The sequence below is a fragment of the Sus scrofa genome, unplaced genomic scaffold (genome assembly GCF_000003025.6).
Source record: "Sus scrofa isolate TJ Tabasco breed Duroc unplaced genomic scaffold, Sscrofa11.1 Contig1914, whole genome shotgun sequence".
In the NCBI taxonomy this organism is placed as follows: Eukaryota; Metazoa; Chordata; class Mammalia; order Artiodactyla; family Suidae; genus Sus; species Sus scrofa.
Genome location: NW_018084979.1, coordinates 1503771 through 1522931, shown reverse-complemented (window position 1 = coordinate 1522931; position 19161 = coordinate 1503771). Strand labels below are relative to the sequence as shown.

General features: G+C 52.3%; 1 protein-coding gene across 6 annotated transcripts in view; it reads right to left on the bottom strand.

Annotated features, from left to right (window-relative positions):
* The window catches only part of TRAF3 (TNF receptor associated factor 3), a 119184-nt gene extending 104356 nt beyond the window's left edge, over nt 1-14828 (bottom strand). For 3 of the 6 annotated variants that reach the window (XM_021081624.1, XM_021081625.1, XM_021081626.1), the window contains exon 1: nt 10144-10350. The gene's annotated coding sequence lies outside the window, so the exon portion shown is untranslated. The other 3 variants (XM_021081627.1, XM_021081629.1, XM_021081628.1) reach the window with 3 other exon arrangements.
* Nucleotides 14829-19161: the final 4333 nt, after the last annotated feature.

Sequence of the window (19161 nt, the reverse complement as noted above, 5' to 3'; positions counted from 1 at the left end):
GATTGTCAATCATATATCTACTGAGGGTTTAATATCCAAAGTATACAAAGAACACATACAACTCAACAATGAAACAAAGAGTCCAATTAAAACAAGGGTAAAGGACTTAAATGGACATTGTTCAAAAAAAGACATACAATGAAAAGATGTTCAATATCATTGGTCCCTAAGGAAATAAGAAACCACAATGAGATACCATGTTACATCCACTAAAATAGCTTTAATCAAAAACAAAAACACCAAAGAAAACGTTGCCAAAGATGTGTCGAAACTGGAACCCCAGTACACTGGAGATGGGAATAGTTAAATGCAACATGACCATAGGACCCAACAATTCCACTCCCAGGTATATTACCCAAGAGAAATGAAAACACATGTCCACATAGGAACCTGTACACATTATTCATAATCATCAAAAGGTAAAAACGGCCCAAATGTCCAAGAGTGGATGCATGGGGAAACTTGATGTATACACACAATGGAATTGTACTCCGCCCCAAAAAGGAACAAATGCTGATACACGCCACAACTCAGATTTACCTAAAAAGTATGCTAAATGAAGAATCTAGACACAAAAGGTCACAAATCACATGACTTTTTTTTTTTTTTTTTTTTGTCTTTTTGCCTTGGCTAGAGCCACTCTGGCGGCATATGGAGGTTCCCAGGCTGGGGTCTAATCGGAGCTGTAGCTGCCAGCCTACGCCAGAGCCACAGCAACGTGGGATCTGAGCCGCGTCTGCGACCTACACCACAGCTCACGGCAACGCCGGATCCTTAACCCACTGAGCGAGGCCAGGGATCAAACCCACAACCTCATGGTTCCTAGTTGGATTCGTTAACCACTGAGCCGCGAAGGGAACTCCGCACATGTCCCCTTTTATATGATACATCTAGAAGAAGCAAATCTGTAACTACAGACAAGCAGAATAGAGGTTATCAGGGGTTGGAAGAAAGAGGGAATAGGGAATGATTAAGAAGTAGAGTTTTGAAATTAGAGCAAGCTAGTTGCACAAAATTCTGAATACACTACATACCAACGAACTATACACTTTAAAAGCATTAATTATATCTGATGTGAATTTTGCCTCAATAAAAGAAAATCTGGTTGGACTATAGTTTATTCATTGATTGATTCATACAAATACCTGAGTATCTAACATATTCCAGGCACTCTCCTAGTAAATGGATTAAGGTGATGGACAAAAATTTTCTGCTGTGAATTTAAAAAAGTAAAGTAAGGAGTTCCTGTTGTGGCTCAGTGGTAATGAACCTGACTAGTATCTGTGAGGATGCAGGTTCAATCCCTGGTCCCATTCAGTGGATTAAGGATCAGGTGTTGCCATGAGCTGCGGCTGTGGTGTAGGCTGACGGCTATGGCTCTGATTCAGAAGAAAATAATGTACTAAAATATAATTTTAAATTATTCAAAAATCATTATATGCAAAAATTGCATTTCTTAAAAAGGGGGTTATCTATAGATACTCCTTTTTGTGCAAATATACAATGATTTTTAGTTTCCAGATATTTTATTCTTGGTTACAAATAACCTCTTTACAATCCAATAATGTGCATCTTCCTTCTGCTCCTACTTGCCCTGCAGGGCCAGGTCGTACTCCCAAGACAGCTAACAAGGCCTGTTCTCCCTTTAGGAAATCCCTCAGGAAAGGAATCACCACGCGTGATGCTAGGTCCTCACATTTGCTCATGTTCTCACTTAATCTTCACAATCACCTCTTCAGAGATGAAAAAACTGAGTTCAGAGAAGACAAGTCACTATCAGTTAGTCAAAGGAAGAGCCAGAAGTCACCTCAGGTGTGACTTCAGACCCAGACTCCTTACATACACAATTCGCCTCCTCTGAGATGGTCTAAGCACATCCTAGGCCAGACTGGAAAGAAAAAAAAAAATGAAGTGACACTGTCCTTGAGGAGCCTGTCTTGTCAACACTGAGGCCCGACCAAGACACATCAGAGCGTCCCTCGAGCTGGAGGAGGCGGGGCAGGCTCCAGAAACACGAGGGCTTTGGTATCCATCCCAGGCCACTGCCCTGACCCCAAAAGGCCTGCCTTGCTGGAAGAACTAAGAAATCCATCTTCTACCAGAACTCGAGGAGCCGGATCTCGAGGCCTCCGTGCCCAGCTGTGTCCTCTTGGTTGGCGCGCTCTCTCCCTGGACTAGGTACCGACGGCTATGAAACAAGCCCTCACCCTTGTCCAGCCATCGCTGACCCTGCCTGGTTCCATGTTCCAAACTTCACAGTGGTTCCGGCAGAAGGGCCACATAAAAGCTTCTCCAGAATAGCCAATGATGTCATTCCCTTGCTAGCTGTGGAGAAGGCTTCTTTGTCTTGAACTCGTAAGTAATCCACAGTTATCATGAAATTCCAGACAAATGGGTTTGAATCTGCCTCTGCTGGGCTGCAACCAGCTCTCTAGAGTGACCAGACCTCCGGGACTTGTTCACTACTAATCAGCTAATGTTTGTAACTGTAAAGACATAATGACTAAATACTACCATCATTACTAGACTACCAGTTTAAATGGAAATGAAGAGAGAGAGAGAGAAGAGAACGCACGTTAGTAAATCAGCTTTGGGACGGTTCCTTGGCAAGAAGGACAGGGGCAAAGGACGCTTTAACTGAACTCATTAAAGCACATGGAAGGCGCGGTTGCTGCTGTGAGAACATAACTCAAAGCAGAGAGAGGGAATGGAAATGAGTCAGTATAGACAAAACCGATGCTGTAGGAAAGGAAAGCCTGCATGATAACCCGATGCTGGAAAAACGCACAGCTTCTATAAGAAGCACTACACAGCAGCAAAACTAAAACATCTAGAATCTGAAAGCAAAACTGAAAAGTCTAGAATAAGAACAAAATCCAAAGCCAGATTTTAAGTCAGCCTAAACTGACTGCAGAGCGCAGTGATGAAAACAAGCACGTGGGTCCAAGAGGCTGCTGCTCTTCCTTCTCCCCGTCTGTAAATGGGGGAGGGTCTCCCTAAGGCAGCCGCCCAAAGGCGGCCCCAGGGGCAGCCGGGCCCCTTCTCCTGAGCCCCCTCTCCTGAAGGCGGCCACAGGGAACCACTGCAGGCTCAGGGCCACTGACAAGGGACTCCCTCCTCGACTGGCTCACTACCACTCACCCGCCCTGCAAAAAACACCCCCAAAGTACGGTGCCCCCAGGCTCCCAGGGCACCTACCATCACAGCACCCGCCACACCGTGTTGAAACCAAAGATTCTTCCGGCTTAGCCACCCCACAGAGCTCCATGAGGACAGTGACCAAACAGGATCTCACTCGACTTTTTAGCTTTGGCAGCTAGCATAGCTCCTGGGTACATTCTCAAAGACTGTGGGTTGATTAAATAATTTTCAATTATCTCAAGTTGGAATTAGAGGCCAAGCAGCTTCCCTGGGGCCAATCTTGGAAAAACGAAGACTGCAAGGGGAAAAACAAACAAACAAACAAACAAAAACCGGTTCGCAGGGTGAACAGTCCCTGCTTTGCCATTGTCTGACTCCTGACTCGGGACAGTTCCTCACCCGAACTCGGAGCCTCAGCTGCCTTCCGAACAAGACGAGGGACTCAACCAGTCTCCACGGTCCTCACCAACAAGATCGGACGTGTCACGCTGACATCCCAGGACCTTAACACCCTGACTCCCCGACGCCTCCATCCTCCGTTACCATAAAAATCAGCATCAGCAGAATGCTTTCGCATCCATTTCATTCCTAAGGAGCAAGTATGCACGTGGTACTTTTAGTCTCATTTTACAGATGGGGAAACCAGCTCAGAGAGGCCCAGCAGCCTACCCAAGGTCACTCTGCTGGCGTGGACGGGGGGCAGGGCTGACACCCAGATCTTTAACGCTGGTGCCATCCACCACAGCCACACTCTCAGGCTTCTCAGGTGGACAGCCTAGGGACACACGGTGGGAATGCCAGGAGATCCCTCCCCAGCAGGTCCTGGCGAAGCCAAGGATGAACACAACGCATCTTTTGGAGAATCAAAGGTACGTAAAATCTGAAGGGACGAAGTATGTTTACAATAACATGTTTCTCAAAAAAAGACGTATTATTGATACAGTGTAAATTTCCTATTAAATTTTAAAATAAAACTTAATGGGCTTGGACTTCTATCAAGGGTTTGAGACATACTGCACTAACACCATGCCATACGCCCTTTCTCACACAGAAAACCCTTCTGAAACCAGAACACTTAATTTACCCCATAATAACATTTCAAACATCAGGCTATATTAATCCAAAAAAGGCAGAATTTAATTTCTGGAATAAAGTTGTGACTTCTGGGCATTACTGGGCAAGGAAGACCTCAAGAGAACTAGATTCCCTGCTCCTCCTTTTTAGATGATTAAAAGCACCCACGAAAGTTAAAAGGTCGAATGAAGCCTCCCAGATTATAAACGCCATAATGCAATGAATCAAGGAGCCAAGCGCTCTCAGAACGGTGGGGGGGGGGGGGGCACAGTCAAGGGAGGCGGCTCCAGGGCACATCCACCTGCAAACACATATGCCAAACCACATGGAACCACCGTGTGAGCATCTGTCACACCCCTCCTCTCCCCGAACTTGCAAACCTGGATACAAGCACTGATGGAGGGTCAGTCTACCATGTGCCAGGCCCTGGGGGGAGAGGGGGCTGACCAGGATCTCATTACCTCCAGTATATGCAGGCCTCCAACTGAACATCAACCTGCCAGAGAACACAGTTAGTCTCTGAAAACCTCCACGGCAACTACGACTCCTGGAAACTAATGTTTTAGTATTTTGATGCAACTGTTGTCCTAAAGACTACCTTATTCCCTTCAATCAATCTATTTATTTATTTATTATCTTTTTGCCTTTTCTGGGGCCGCTCCTGGGGCATATGGAGGTTCCCAGGCTAGGGGTCTCAACGGAGCTGTAACCGCCAGCCTACGCTAGAGCCACAGCAATGCGGGATCCGAGCCGCATCTTCGACCTATACCACAGCTCACAGCAACACTGGATCCTCAACCCACTGAGCGAGGCCAGGGATCGAACCTGCAACCTCATGATTCCCAGTCGGATTCGTTAACCACTGAGGCACGACAGGAACTCCCTCACTCAATCAATTTGGCTGTTCTCTCCACTTGAAGACACCAAGCTTCCAATAAGTATGCTTTTGGGTTTTTCCATAAAAATCAGTGTTTCAACTGGAAAGGAAATCAAGATATCAGAACAGCAGGCGTGATAAATTTCTTGGGAGAATGGCCTCACAAGAAGTTACCAACTAACCTCCATTAAAAAAGTATATGAAGTCAAAATCAGAATGAAGCAAACCATAGGAAAAAGTGGAAACTATGAACAGGGCCCTCCTTTTACTTCCTGAGAATTAGAGAGACTGAGGTCACTTGAGTATGGACGATACAGCAGTAAGTTTAGGGGGACCCCTGGGGGAGGGGCTTTCTAACACTCACACGCCTGCCCTCACTACCGCCTTTTGAGACTTTCTCCTTTCAGTGAGAAACAGCAGGGACAGCAAAGTGGGTGCAGGGTGGGGCCCACAGTTGTGTTCCCCAGCGGACCAGGCCCATCTCAGGGTCGACGGCCTGACCCGCTCAAGCTCCTGGTCACAAAGGGTCTAGTAGGTGCCAGAGAACAGCCCAGGAAATAGAACAACTGGAAACCCACTGACCAGCAGCATTTCCAGTACTGTATCTACTGGCAAGAAACAAGAGGACAGCAAACTGTCAGATCCCATCTTACAGTAACAAAGCGGGGAGGGGAGAAATCCTCTTACTAACATTTTCAGGGCCCAGCAAGAGCCCCCGGACTGGCCCACTGTGCCTGCCTTCCTGACCCTGGGTCTCAACACCTGCTCCTGGAGCAAAGTCTTCCCTGACCGCCTCAGCCAGCCAGGAGCCTTCTTCCCCTTTTCTGAATTTCCACCATACTTCAAGTCTCCTGCACAAGCCACCAATGCACTTGAGCCTACACTGTTCGACTTTTCTAGCTTCTTCCCAGCGGGTCTTCCCTCTCTAGCTAAGAGGCCATCTCCATGAGGGCAGAATGGTGAGACCTTGATTTTTCTCCACCCTTCCTGCCACAAGCTTCAGTTCTGGTGCTATCTCGGCCAAATACTCACTGGTTTCTGGCATCCCCTCTCACCACGTGCAGGAGCCAAAATGCCCTGGACTTCTGCAGGGCCATGCCCTTAAAGGCAGCCTTAAAGGCAACCCTGAAATGCTTAGGCTATGAAAACTCAAGGCATGCTCCTTGAGCACCAAATTCAATGAGCAAAAGATTCCCAAGTCCCACTTAACAATCTACCTATCTCAGAGGATAGAGAATTAAGCAAGAGATTCCAACCTGGGAGTTCCCGTTGTGGCTCAGTGGTTAACGAACCTGGCTAGCATCCACGAGGATGCAGGTTCGATCCCTGGCCTTGTTCAGTGGGTTAAGGATCCGGCGTTGCCGTGAGCTGTGGTGTAGGTTGCAGACGCGGCTCAGATCCTGCGTTGCTGTGGCTCTGGCATAGGCCAGCAGCTACAGCTCCCATTAGACCCCTAGCCTGGGAACCTCCTTATGCCATGGGAGTGGCCCCAGAAAAGGCAAAAAAAAAAAAAAAGAGAGAGATTCCAACCTGATTTCTGGAGTTGACAGACACTAACGACAGTCACCTGCAGTTACTTCATCTCACCACCCACCAGCCTCACCCCAAGGTGTCTGCACCGGGAGTCAAAAAACGTTGGCCCAAAAGGTTTTAATACTTAATGATAAAATCTCACCGTCTCCTTCCTCGACAGGTCAGTTCCCTACCCTCACTATGTCTAAGAGAGCGTTGGGCAGACCACAGACTGTCAATAAATGTGAACTCGCTGTAAAACGAGAAAGCCATTTTTTGGGGAGGGTTTGTTGGGTTTCTTTTGCTTTCCAGGGCCACACTCGTGGCATATGGAGGTTCCCAGGCTAGGGGTCTAATTGGAGCCACAGCTGCTGGTCTACACCACAGCCACAGCAGGCAGGATCCGAGCCGCGTCTGCGACCTACACCACAGCTCACGGCAACGCCGGATCCTTAACCCACTGAGTGAGGCCAACCTCATAGTTCCTAGTCAGATTCATTTCTGCTGTGCCGAAATGGGAACTCCCCATTTTGCATTTTTCAATTAATTATTAATAATAGACATTACAGGAGTTCCCATCGTGGCTCAGCGGTTAGCAAATCTGACTAGTATCCATGAGGACTCGGGTTTGCTCAGTGGGTTAAGGATCTGGTGTTGCTTTGAGCTGTGGTGTAGGTCACAGGTGCAGCTCGGATCCCAAGTTGCTCTGGCCATAGTGTAGGCTGGCAGTGGCAGCCTAACCTGGGAACCTCCATGTGCCAGGGGAGCGGCCCTAAAAAGACAAAAAGACCCAAAAAAAAAATTTTTTTAAATAGGTATTACACAAGTGCATGTATCCTTTTCTTCTTCTTCTTCTTTTTTTTTTTTTTTCCTTTTCTGTTTAAAGTTGCACTGTCTTCTGTTTCCACGAGCTCCTCTGGATCCAAAGCCTGCTGCTGCGGCGCAAGCCGCCCATCCCCATTCACCTCTCCAGTGCCCTCCTGCCCGAGGGCACCCAGCCCTCTCAACTCTGGCTTCATGCCTCCTGCCCAGAACAAGTCTAAGCATCATCTCCACATTTAGGCCTCGGCTGCCTCTCCCTGGCCGCCTTCTAAATCCACTGGCCATGTTTTCTTCTTTCTCACTTTGTGGTTCTCTTCCTTGTTTCTCTCTGTAGCTGAACTCTCCTGCCCTGTCCCCCCCCCACAAAAAATAATAGTAATTTTTCTTCCTCTGTGAACCCTCGTAAAGAAGCATGCAGGGGTCCCGGATTCCATGGAATTGACGCAGAGGCTTTGGTCACAAGCTGTCTCCTCTGCTAAGCTAATAGTTCTTCAATGGACCATTACAAGGAAACTCAGCTATTGCATAATATTTGATAGGTTAGATCACTTGCTGTTTGGAGAGTCTTGCTATACAAAGATGAGAAAAGAGAGATGGGCAAATTTAACGCAATTTCCTTTGTTTGCCTGAGCTAGCCCAGACTTGCAACACCACAGTGACAGTTTTTCTTGAAGTACAGCTTTAACATCATAAAAAAAGGACTTTAAGGGAATGATAAATCATTCTCATCCTTCAGCTCATTAGCATATCTATCCTGACAATACACCCCTCCTCCAAGTCCCTTCTGGCCTTGCACAGAGAAAAATTAAAGGGATGCTAGCAGGGGTGTTTACAGAATCAAAATCCCAAACACAGGGGAAAACAGCGAGGAGCAGCTCAGATGTTTCAGTTAAATGAAGGACTCTCTTCAAAGCATGAACAAGAGTGGGAATATTTGATGGTAAAAGAAACAACTGGCCCCTGCTATGGCCTGTTTCCAGTGGAATGTTTTTATATCCTTCTTTAAACTGAGTGGGGTCATCTTATTAATTCCAAAATGAATGGATAGCATCCAAGGAAAATAATTGGTCTTCTTACCCCTCACAGAAAAATTCACATAAATGTCTTAAAAAAAAAAAAAAAATGCTGGAATTCTCCCTGCCTGCTCTCTGCTTTCCTGGCTTCTGCATTGTGACAGCTGGAACAGATGGCGTCTGGGTGAGACACCTTACATCTTAAACCTCATCCCTGGTAAGGTCTGATTTTAACTAGTGCTGGAATTCTAGGTCCATCTACTCATCAGATTTCCAATTTCATGTATTTTACAGTTTTCACACTGATAAGGCTTATTTTGTTTCAGCCAAAAAATTTTTCATCTTGGACTAAATATTTATATACATATAGATACAGACAGACACGGATATAGACACGTATGTATGTATGTATATATCCATATATACAGTCACCACACAGTAAAAAGGCAAATATTTCCTTTCATTTGCAAAACGATTGGCTGTTCACTATTTCGCCAGACATCCCACACATGATGCAGTCTTTTAAGCAGGCCATTTTCAAAGATGCAAAAGACAGAAGAAGATTTTAGCACTAACTGATGGTCCACTTGGTCATTTCCTTCCACAAGGATTGTGCAGACATATATAAGATTACGGAACACAGCATTCCCAAAAGCCTCACCAGCGTGTATTTCTAGCAAATGCCAGAAAAAAAAAAAAAAAAAATTATGGCTCCTCCTCAGTTGTATGCTGTGAATGTAAATTAAGAAGCAGCAACAACGCTACTCAATTCAGCCTTTATGACTCCACAAAAATTAATGAATAAAAAATACACACACACACACACACACCCCATCTCATTCTAAAAACTGATTCAGAGCTTAACCCAAAAAACGTGAAACCAAACTGCTTCCTTCAAAGGACAATTATCTCAAGGCTCCTTAAATTTCAAAGCACGTCCCCAACACTCCATCCATTTCCGTTTTGTTGCTGTTTCTAAGGAAAGATAAAGACTATTTTTCCACACAGAATTCCCCCCCAAGGCCTAGGCATCAAAGAGATGTCCCCCCAAGGGGTGACAGTGTGAAAACGGGGCAAAGCGGCCGTGAGCAACCAGCCAAAGGTGGAATGTGTGCCTTTCGCCCCAAACTGGACCCCAGGACCCGCCTGCCGCCGAGGCCACTGCAGCTCTCCGACTATGAATCCGTCAGAGGTTCATCTGCAGAGGAATGACTCAGTATAAACTTTTAAATAATGGCTTAAGAAAAGAAGACGCCGACGCCGACGAAGACGCTAAAACAGCCCCAGGGAGAGCACGTTCGTCTCTGCAGACACCCGGGCCAGCCCGCTCCTCGCGCCGCAAACACACACCTCGCAGGGGATGCTGATTTCTCGCCGCCCCGAGAGGAGCGGCTCACGTTTCAAAGAGGCCTCGGCGCCCCGCTTCCTGAAAAGCTGCGGGAACCCGGCCGCGGGCCCGGGCCCGGGCTGGAGGACAAAGTTTCCCGAAGTTGAGGCGGCCGGGGGGCGGGCGGGCCCGGGCTGGGGCGGGGGCGAGGCGGCGCCGCACCGGGCACTCGCCGCCGGGCGCCGGGCCTGCGCCGCCCCGGCCCCGCCGCCCGGCCCCGGGCCCGCCCGCCGCCCGCCGCCCGCCGCCGCCCGCCGCCGAGGGCGCGGGATGGAGCCGCCGGGATGGAGCCGCCCGCCGCCCGCCCGGCCCCTTACCCGCGCTCCGCCGCCGCTCGGCCGGCTCAGGGGCGCCGGGCGCGTCCTCCGCCGCGGTCCGCAGCGTCTTGCTCCCCGGGCAGCCCCATGTCGGGGGGCGGGGAAGGGCCGGCGGCCGCCGCCGCCGCCGGCTGGAAAGTCCCTGCTGGGTTGCAACCCCGGCTCGCGCACGCGGCGGCCGCGCCGCGCCGCGCTCCCTCGCGCCCTCACGCACCCTCTCGCAGCACTTCCTCTCGCGCGCTGGAAATCCCCGCCGGCCGCCGGAGCGCGCCCCGGCGCGCGCCCGCCCCGCCCCCGCCCGCGCCCGCGCCGCCCGCCGCCCGCGCGCGTGGGAGCGGCGGGAGCCCGCGAGCGCGGCCGGCCCACGCGCCGCGGCCCCGCGCGCCCCCGCCGGGCCCGCGCGAGCCCGCGGCCCGTTGCTAAGGCCCTCCCGCCCGGCGCCCGCCGGCCGGCCTTAGCAACGGCGCCGCGGCGCGGGCGCGGGCGGCCTCGGGCGCCCCCCGCGCCCTCCCCGCCGCCCGCCCCCGGCTCCGCGCAGCCCCCGCCCCGGCGTCGCCCCTCTTCCGGGTCGAAAAGCCGCGCAGGCCGCGCGGGGGCCCCAAAGGTGCAGGTCTCCGCGCGGTCGCGAGCGATGGCGTCACCGGCTCACCAGGGCGGCCACCCTCACTCACACTCACCATCCCCCACACGCACGCAGACACGCGTCCGTCCGCACACGTTCTGAGTCTCTCCCTCGCGCACAAGTCTCCGGCGGACGCACACCCACATTCTCCCCCGCTGTCCCTCCCGCTCAGACACGCGTGCCGCAGACGTGTGTCCCCCGCCTCGGTCTCAGCTCGTGCTCACACCTGCACACGCAGTCGCCCGCACTCACGCACCACGCGCACGGCACACACTCGCACTGGCTGCTGCACACATTCGCCCTCGGACTCGCAAGCAGGTGGGCGCGGCCGAGGCTGACTCCAGCCGTGGGGGCCAGTTTGTAATGAGGGGGCCTGTCCAAGTATCGTCGGCTTGACTGGAGTTTCGCGGCTGCCTGGGCTCCTCCCACACCCGGGAAGTTGGGTTTGTCAAGTCTGAGGAGCGTGGCCAGGTTGCCCGAAGCGGCCGGGGCCCCCCGCTGGCCCCGCTGGCCCTGCTGCCCCGTGCCCCGCGCCTCGCCCGACCCCAGGCCTGTTGGGCGTGTGCAGCGTCCAGAGCCAGGGCCGGCCGCGTCTCGGGGGGCCGCGGGCATCGTGACGCCGCCAAGTCCTGTAAGCCGGCGTCCACCCCGACTGGGCCTAGCGATGGGGGCCTGTCTCTGGGAGGCTCCGGGCCAAGCAAAGGGCCAGGCCACCCCGCACAGCAGCGCAGGTTAACACGGCGGAGACAGACCGGCCTCTTCGTGCTTCTCTTCTCAGGAAGGCTCAGAAAGACCCCTAGACCGGAGCTGAGACCCGCGTGACCAGCTCAAGCCAGTCTCCCTTCTTATATTTCTGCAGTGACTCATACTGAACAGAGGCAGGAAGTCCAGCACCTCCTCCTGAGGCTTCCTCTGTGGAACATTCCAGAACCCTGGACAGTCTGACCAGGCTGCTGGAGTCACGCCTCGGGCTCCATCAGCCCAACAGGTGCTGGCTCTCCAGGCGCAGAGGTGCGGCCTTGCCCTCCAGGCTCAGCCAGCCTGCAGGAGCACCAGGGCCGGGGCCACCGCAGAGGCGCCCAGCTCTGAGCTCAGGCCGGACAAGCCAAGACGGCTGCCCACCGCAAGCGACCGCGTCGGGGTGGCCGGCCAGCCCTGGCTCACAGACCCTGGTCTGGGCCCAACCTAGGCCACCTGCGGAGCTCCCCCTTCCCTCTTGGTGACGCCCCTCCAGAGCCTTGGGCCTCCTTTCCTGCTCCAGAAGTTGCAACGGCACTTGACTCAAAGGCCAGCGTCCAGACTGCTGCTCACACCCCAGGCTCCGAGGCCTCTGTGTACCTGCCCATCTCCTCCCGGGTCACCAAGCCTGCTCGGGCCACAGTCCTGGGACACAGTCACAGGGACTGTTGCCTCACACCATATTGGTATCTCTTTAAGACTTTGCCAGGAATTCTCTGGACTGAACCCTTTCTGGTTCTTAAAAATAAGCAACAAGGTGGACGTTTCAAAGACCCGAAGGCCAGAGGGGTTTTCTACAACCGGCCAGGCAACATCAAGTGACATTCAGAATAAACAGATGCAGCTACCAGCCGCGGTTGAGCCCCCTGCTGGGGACCGGGGACCTGCTCCTTCTCGTCGCCCCCTTGCTCCCGAGCCTTTTCCTTCTCCAACTGACCGAGCAGTTCCGGGTCCCCTGCCTTGAGGAATGGAAGGGGGCAGCACAAAGAAGTTTGCCCGAAACGGGGCCACCGCTTTGGGGGCGGGCGCTCCGTCCTCGGCAATTACAGCTGGCTGGGCAGCAGTGATGGGCAGCGAGGAGAGCCAATCACAGCTCTCCTCGCTGCATTTCAAAAGCCGAGCTCTCCGTTCCCTATGGCAACGTGGAGCAACAAGCCGACAGGCTTTCTGGGCGAAGAAATCTCTCACGGGAATTTATGTAGCGTACAGGTTCTGTTTGCCGCATTTCTGGGAGAAGTGCACGCAGATGCTACAGTGACTCACTTGCACGGTGGCTCCGGAGCCATTCCCGTGTGTCATCCAGAGAGGCGGAGAGCTGCGCACTGCCCAGTGCGAGGGGACTTCAGGTCTGCGAGGGGCCTCACCAGCGCTCTCCCTGAGCGCCCGGGGTCACACCCACAGGGACCGCTCTCCACGCCAGGATCCTCAGCCCCTGAAGGTCTGACTTTGGCTGAAATGTGCTAGCAGCTGCTCCCGCTAAAACCTGTGAACCATCACCTCAGGAGGGAGCAGGGCACGTGGCAAAATCAAAAACAGTTCCGCTGACTGCTCAGACAAGTGGCTCCCAAACTTTTGGAATACTTTTTTGGTTTTTTGTCCTCCCTGCAGCATATGGAGTTCCCAGGCCAGGGATCAGATCTGAGCCACAGCGGTGGCCTTGGCTGCAGCTTGACCCACTGTGCTGGGCGGGGGGTGGAACAGGCGTCCCAGCGCTGCAGACACCGCCGGTCCCTGTGTGCAATGGTGGGAGCTCCTGGAATACAGTTTACATCACCAACCCATTGCGTAGAAGGTGTGTGTTCACACACACACACACACACACACACACGTATATCAATATTTGATCTCAACCGTCGTAAACTCTGATTATTTTCTACTCCATTCCATTTTTTTTTGGTCTTTTTTGTCTTTTCTAGGGCCACACCTGCTGCATATGGAGGTTCCCAGGCCAGGGGGTCTATCGGAGCTGTAGCTGCCCGCCTACACCACAGCCACAGCAAGGCTGGATCTGAGCCGCATCTGCGCCCTACAGCACAGCTTAAGGCAATGCCAGATCCTTAACCCACTGAGCGAGGCCAAGGATCAAACCCACAAGCTCATGGTTCTTAGTGGGATTCGTCAACCACAGAGCCACTATGGGAACTCCATTCTACTTATTCTGTAAATGCTGCTTGTGACCCTCTCAACTCACTGTTGGTTTATGACCTGAGGTTTGGAAACACTATGCTACAGTAAAAGTAGTGCTGAGGATGGAGAAAGCGGTGCCGGGTTTGGGGTGGGGGTCGTGGGAAAGGACCCCCTCCCTCCTCCCCATCAGGCGTGGGCATGGCGGTGCTGGGCTGGAAAGCCAAGGACTCCAGTCCGCCCACTCCTGCCCAGTCTTGTCCTTCAGGGAGACCTGGCTAACAGCAGAAGGGGCGGCCACTGGGAAGTTTGTGCTCTATCCACACCAACCCCGCATTTGATCTTACTTCACTGTCCTTCGGCCAATGAGCACATCCTGAGCACCAAGCAAATCCGAACAACAGCGGGACATGATTTTGCGATGCAATGAATGAGATCAGTCATGGACACTCAGCACTGGCAAATGGGCACACAGGTGTGGGCCAGCAACCAGACACACACACACCCCCTGAGCACTAAAAAGGGAGAGGAGCCCTCTGACCCAGTGGCCCGCATCTTCCAAAGAAACAATACCAAACACGAGGAAACCATCAGGTACCTCCCACCCTCGAAACCAAAGCAAGGGCAGGGGTATCGGCCTTGATCTGGTGGCCCACAGGGTGGTGGTCTAGAGCCAACAGATGCTCAGAGTGCGGGATCTGCTGCCGGGTGAGGGTGAGAGCCCGCAGCGCACGCCTGTGGCCAAGGCTCCAGCCACAGCACCACTGTCTCCACAGAGCAGCCTTGGTGGAGCTGCTCAGTGGCTGAGTCCCTAGGAGGAACCAAAGGGCCACAGTTGTCACCGCAGGTTCCGTGGCTCCCCTTGCTCACCCGATCCACCCACGTGGGCCTCCAGGGCCCCTCGGTGGACCCAGGCTGACTCACCCACAGGCCTTGGGCCACGCTGTTCTCTCGGCCTGGAATGCTCTTCCCAGGTAACTCAAAGCTTTACTTGCTCTTCTTTGGGCACAGCCAGTTGGGGGGATTCCAGATCAAAGGTTCGATTCCAGGACTCACTGCGGGTCACCTCCAAATCGGAACAAGGCCATGGACAAGCTCCCCAGACCTCCTAGTGCTGAGTCTCCTAGGAAAGGTGACCCAGAGGATTTCGATCAAGCAGGAGACGTCTTAACCAGGAATCGAAAAAGCAGAACTCAACTCATGACTAGCTGTATGCTCTTAGGCAGGCACTTTACCTCCCTGGCCCCGGGTTTCCCCTTTCGCAGAGCGGAAATACGACGGCCTGGCCTACCCCAAGGGGGCCTTGAGAAGGCAGCTGATGCCAGCGGGACCATGTGGCCAATGTGTCCCTGCGAGGTGCCATGATACCCAGAAGAAAGGCATGAAGCTGTGTCTCTGCTGCTGTTGCTAGTATTGTGTAGAAAAGTCCCAGCCAGCTTTCCCAGGGTGGGAGGGACCTTTGAAACGTGAGGTGTTCGTGGTCAGTTACCCTAGGTAACAGTCTCATCTGCCCCACTATTTGGAGAGATGTTACCTAGTCTGATGCTTTCTCATCACATCGTCAGGGGTGCCAGCCCGTCGTGGTATTAAACTGATGGTACACTTCGTTATTGATTCCCTGAAAAGTATCTTCTGAAGGACTGGTCCTCAGGTCTCCACTGTGGATGAGATGAGCTATCAGGAGGGGCCAGCCCCACTCCCTAGGATGCAGTTTTTCAAACTGCACTTTGCAATCTATCAGTTGGTCATAAAAGCAGTTGAGTGAGTGTGAGCAGCATCTTTTAAAAAAATGAAGCGTTCCCATTATGGCTCAACCGGTTAAGAACTTGACTAGTTTCCACGAAGATGCAGGTGGGATCCCTAGCCTTGCTTAGGGGGTTAAGGATCAGGTGTAGGTTGAAAATGCAGATTGGATCCCGTGTGGCATAGGCTGTGGCATAGGCTGGCAGCTGCAGCTCCTATTCGACCCCTAGCTTAGGAACTTGCATATGGTGCAGGTGCAGCGGTAAAAAAGAAAACAAACAAACAAAAGAAATAAAACAGGAAATAGCAAAATGCTTCACACCTAGGAAGGGTCAGTGTAGTTTTGAGAACCTTTTGTTTTAGTTCTGCATGGGCATACATAACTTTGTCTGTCTTAAGGTAAAATGCATTTCTTGTTATGGATTCTGGTGCATCTGAAAGGCCACCAGCCTAATAGAGACACAACTCAGGTGGAGTTTGTACGTAGTTTAGAAGTTATTTTCCTCGGAGTTCCCATCATGGTGCAGCGGAAACGAATCCGACTAGGAACCATGAGGTTGTGGGTTTGATCCCTGGCCTCGCTCAGTGAGTTAAGGATCCGGTGTTGCCGTGAGCTGTGGTGTATGTCACAGACGTGGTTCAGATCCCGTGTTGTTGTGGCTGTGGTGTAGGCCGTCAGCTGTAGCTCTGATTAGTCCCCTAGCCTGGGAACCTCCGTATGCCATGGGTATGGCCCTAAATTCAAAAAAAATTTTTTTTAAAAGTTATTTTCCTCACATCTGCTGACACATCTGTTTTGTATGCTGTGAAAATTGGTATTTCTACCCACTCCAGGAGGAAATACTCAAAATTAGTAAGAGTCTGGATGAATGAGGTTTGTTATATTCAACAAATAAATGATGGTATGGCTCACCTTGCATGCATCCTCCAGAAGGATCTGAGTGGAGGACTGGCCCACTTCACTGCCAGAAACTCTGGTCCACTTGGCTGGTGCCCTCACCCTCTCCCTGTGGAAAGTTCTGGGCAGCCCTTAAAACCTGTGGCTAAGGGAATCCAGGCATGACTAAGTGGATGAATGAGTGGACCACCTGCCCGAGCCACATCTCTCCTGTCCACTTCACATGCCTCCAGTTTTAGTTCATCACTGGGCAGCTCCCCACAGGGGACTCTGGCCTGGGGCAGGGCTCAGGGCTGGGCCGCCGGGGAAGCCCACACCAGGCAGGTCTATGGTGTGGTCATCTGTCTGGAAGGACATCTGAGGGCCGTGTCCTGAGTGGTCCTTCCCATGACAAGCACGATTCCTTCACTTACTGCGAGGATTGGGGATAGATCTAGGGCTGCTGGAGATCGGGGGTCTCTGGAGTGTTGACACAGAAGAAACCCAAGGCCGGCGTCTGTCCACCCCAGGGCGATCAAGAATCCGCTCCAGAATCCTGTGGATTGTGTGTCCTGGGGAATTCCCAGGAAAACCAGCTCTGACTTTGGTTCACTTGAGTCAAGCAATGAATAAAGTCAACTTCAGGGAGTTCCCTGATGGTGCAGTGGGTTAAGAATCCGGCATTGTCACTGCTGTGGCGCAGGTTCAGTTCCTGGCCTGGGAGCTTCCACATGCCGCAGGCACAGCTAAACACACGCGCACGCGCGCACACACACACACACACACACACACAAAATAAAAGTCAACTACAACTAGAATTCCTAAACTCTGGAGCATTTTCAGGCCCGAGAAGTAAAGTGAGGCCACCGGGGTGAGCTGCTGTGAAGGAAAACATCCCCCCACAGTTGGGACTTGGAGTTTCCAATGTGGATCCCCAAAGGGGATCTAAATAGCCCTGTAACTGCCAAATCTCCTCCGTCCTGGGTAGCAAGGACAAAAGGTCACAGAGTCACAAATTCAGGTTATCATTGCACTTCTACCCAATCAATTGTTCCAAGATGTTAATTTCTGTGAGAGACTTGCAAGGTAGGTGATTTTTCATAACCACCAAGTTTGAATTTCCCTCTACTGTTTTTCAACATGGACCCAAATTAGCTCATTTCACAGGGGGGATTGAATGTGCCAATACCTAAAATGACAGTTTTAGAGCTTCTTTGAGGAAATAATTCTTTTCCTTGTGATTAGCAGACTACCTAAATAACTGTGTTTTATCAGTCTAACAGAAGTTTGCTCAACACCAGCTGTACTGTCCTTTCTAAAGCAGGGGAGGCAGAGCTGCCAAATGGAGCCTTAAGGGCAGGACTAAAGGGACGAGGACTGGCGTGGATGCCCACCTGGACTCTCTGCTTACCCTGGGGCCCTGGGCCTGGGCGTCCTGGGCCCATTCCTATACCTCGAGGGGACGTTCTGGAGGATAACAAGAGGCACCAGCCAGTTTAAGTCACTTGGGCAGGGCTCTCGGGAGACCAACCCGTGAGGCCCAGCGGAGGCGAGGCCCTGCAGGGGAAGGTGGGCACGCAGGCCCTCAGGCCTATGAAGCCAGCCTGGCTACCCCCAGTGGTTCTGTGACAGGAAACGGCCTTTCCTCCCTTGCTGTTTCTTTTTGAGTATGAGGCAAACTAAAAAATTTCCCCACAGATGGTTAAGGAACCAAAATCGGACACTAACTTTGGCCTGGGGCTTTTACATTCTGATGGAGCGTTTCATTCTGCAACTCCAAATGCAGAAACTGAAAGGCCTTTCTGGGCAGCCACTGCCTGGTCACCTCCCAGAGAGGGCCCCGGCCCTGTCCTCTCTGGGGACACATTGGGAACAGGCGTGGATCTGCCTGATGTCGCCTGGGTGATGAGGAAATGGGACTTGGATGCCCCTTGCATGCTTCCACTCAGGTGGGTGTGACATCTCTTGTTTCCCAAAAGAAAACAAAAGTTAGAAAAGGATTAAAGAAAAGTTCCCCAATTTATCCACAGCCCTGATTCTACTTTTTTCCCACCATCATTAAGGATAAACAAGATTGATTTTGCCCCAAGATCAGTAAAAAATAACATCGTCTGTCTCTCTCTGGCATATTCATTCATCCGCTTACGAGGTTTGCTGGACACGGAGCTGAGCTGAGGAATGGGATCTAATCAGGCCTGTTTCCTTTGTAAACCCCAAAGCTGCCCAACCCGGGAGCCCAGCTGCTACGGCTGGTGACGGTCTCTGAAAGTGTCCCCATCCTGCTCCTTAACCTCACTCTGTCCAAGCTTCCTGACCCCCTGGGATGGATCTGGAAACAGGCAGCCATGAACTCACTGAACTTGTTTTCAGAATTGTGTGCTGCGAGGTCTTTGCCCCTGGACAAGGGTCCAGCTGCCACCATCCTGTCAAGAGAAACCCTAATAGTGCAACGGACTCTCCGACATTGCCGAGAAAAACAAGACAACTTAAACATACAACCCCTAAAGCCCTCTGTAATTAGGCCAGATCCATAGCATTGCTCAGCTGTACACACAGAGGTGAGGATCCGTCCCCAAATGCTGGAACGTACCCCAAGCCATTCCCTGCCACCCACAAGCCCTCATCACAGCCTCCTATCATCCGCCAGCCCTTGGCCGTCCCCCCTGCCCTCCCCTGTTCTTCTGTCCTCTGTCGCCCACATGCCCGCCACTCCCTGCCGCTAACCATTCCTGCCCCATCGTCCTCCACGCGCCTTTCTCAGCCTCCTGGGTGGTGAAGGGTGTCACTCTCCCCTGGTGCGCGTCCCCAGCTCCAGCAGTTCAGCAGAGGCTGAAGGGTGGGCAGCCTTTGTGGGCTGGGAAGGATGCCAACACCCCCTAACTGCATCCGAACCTCAGAAGCTCTGACCCCGGGA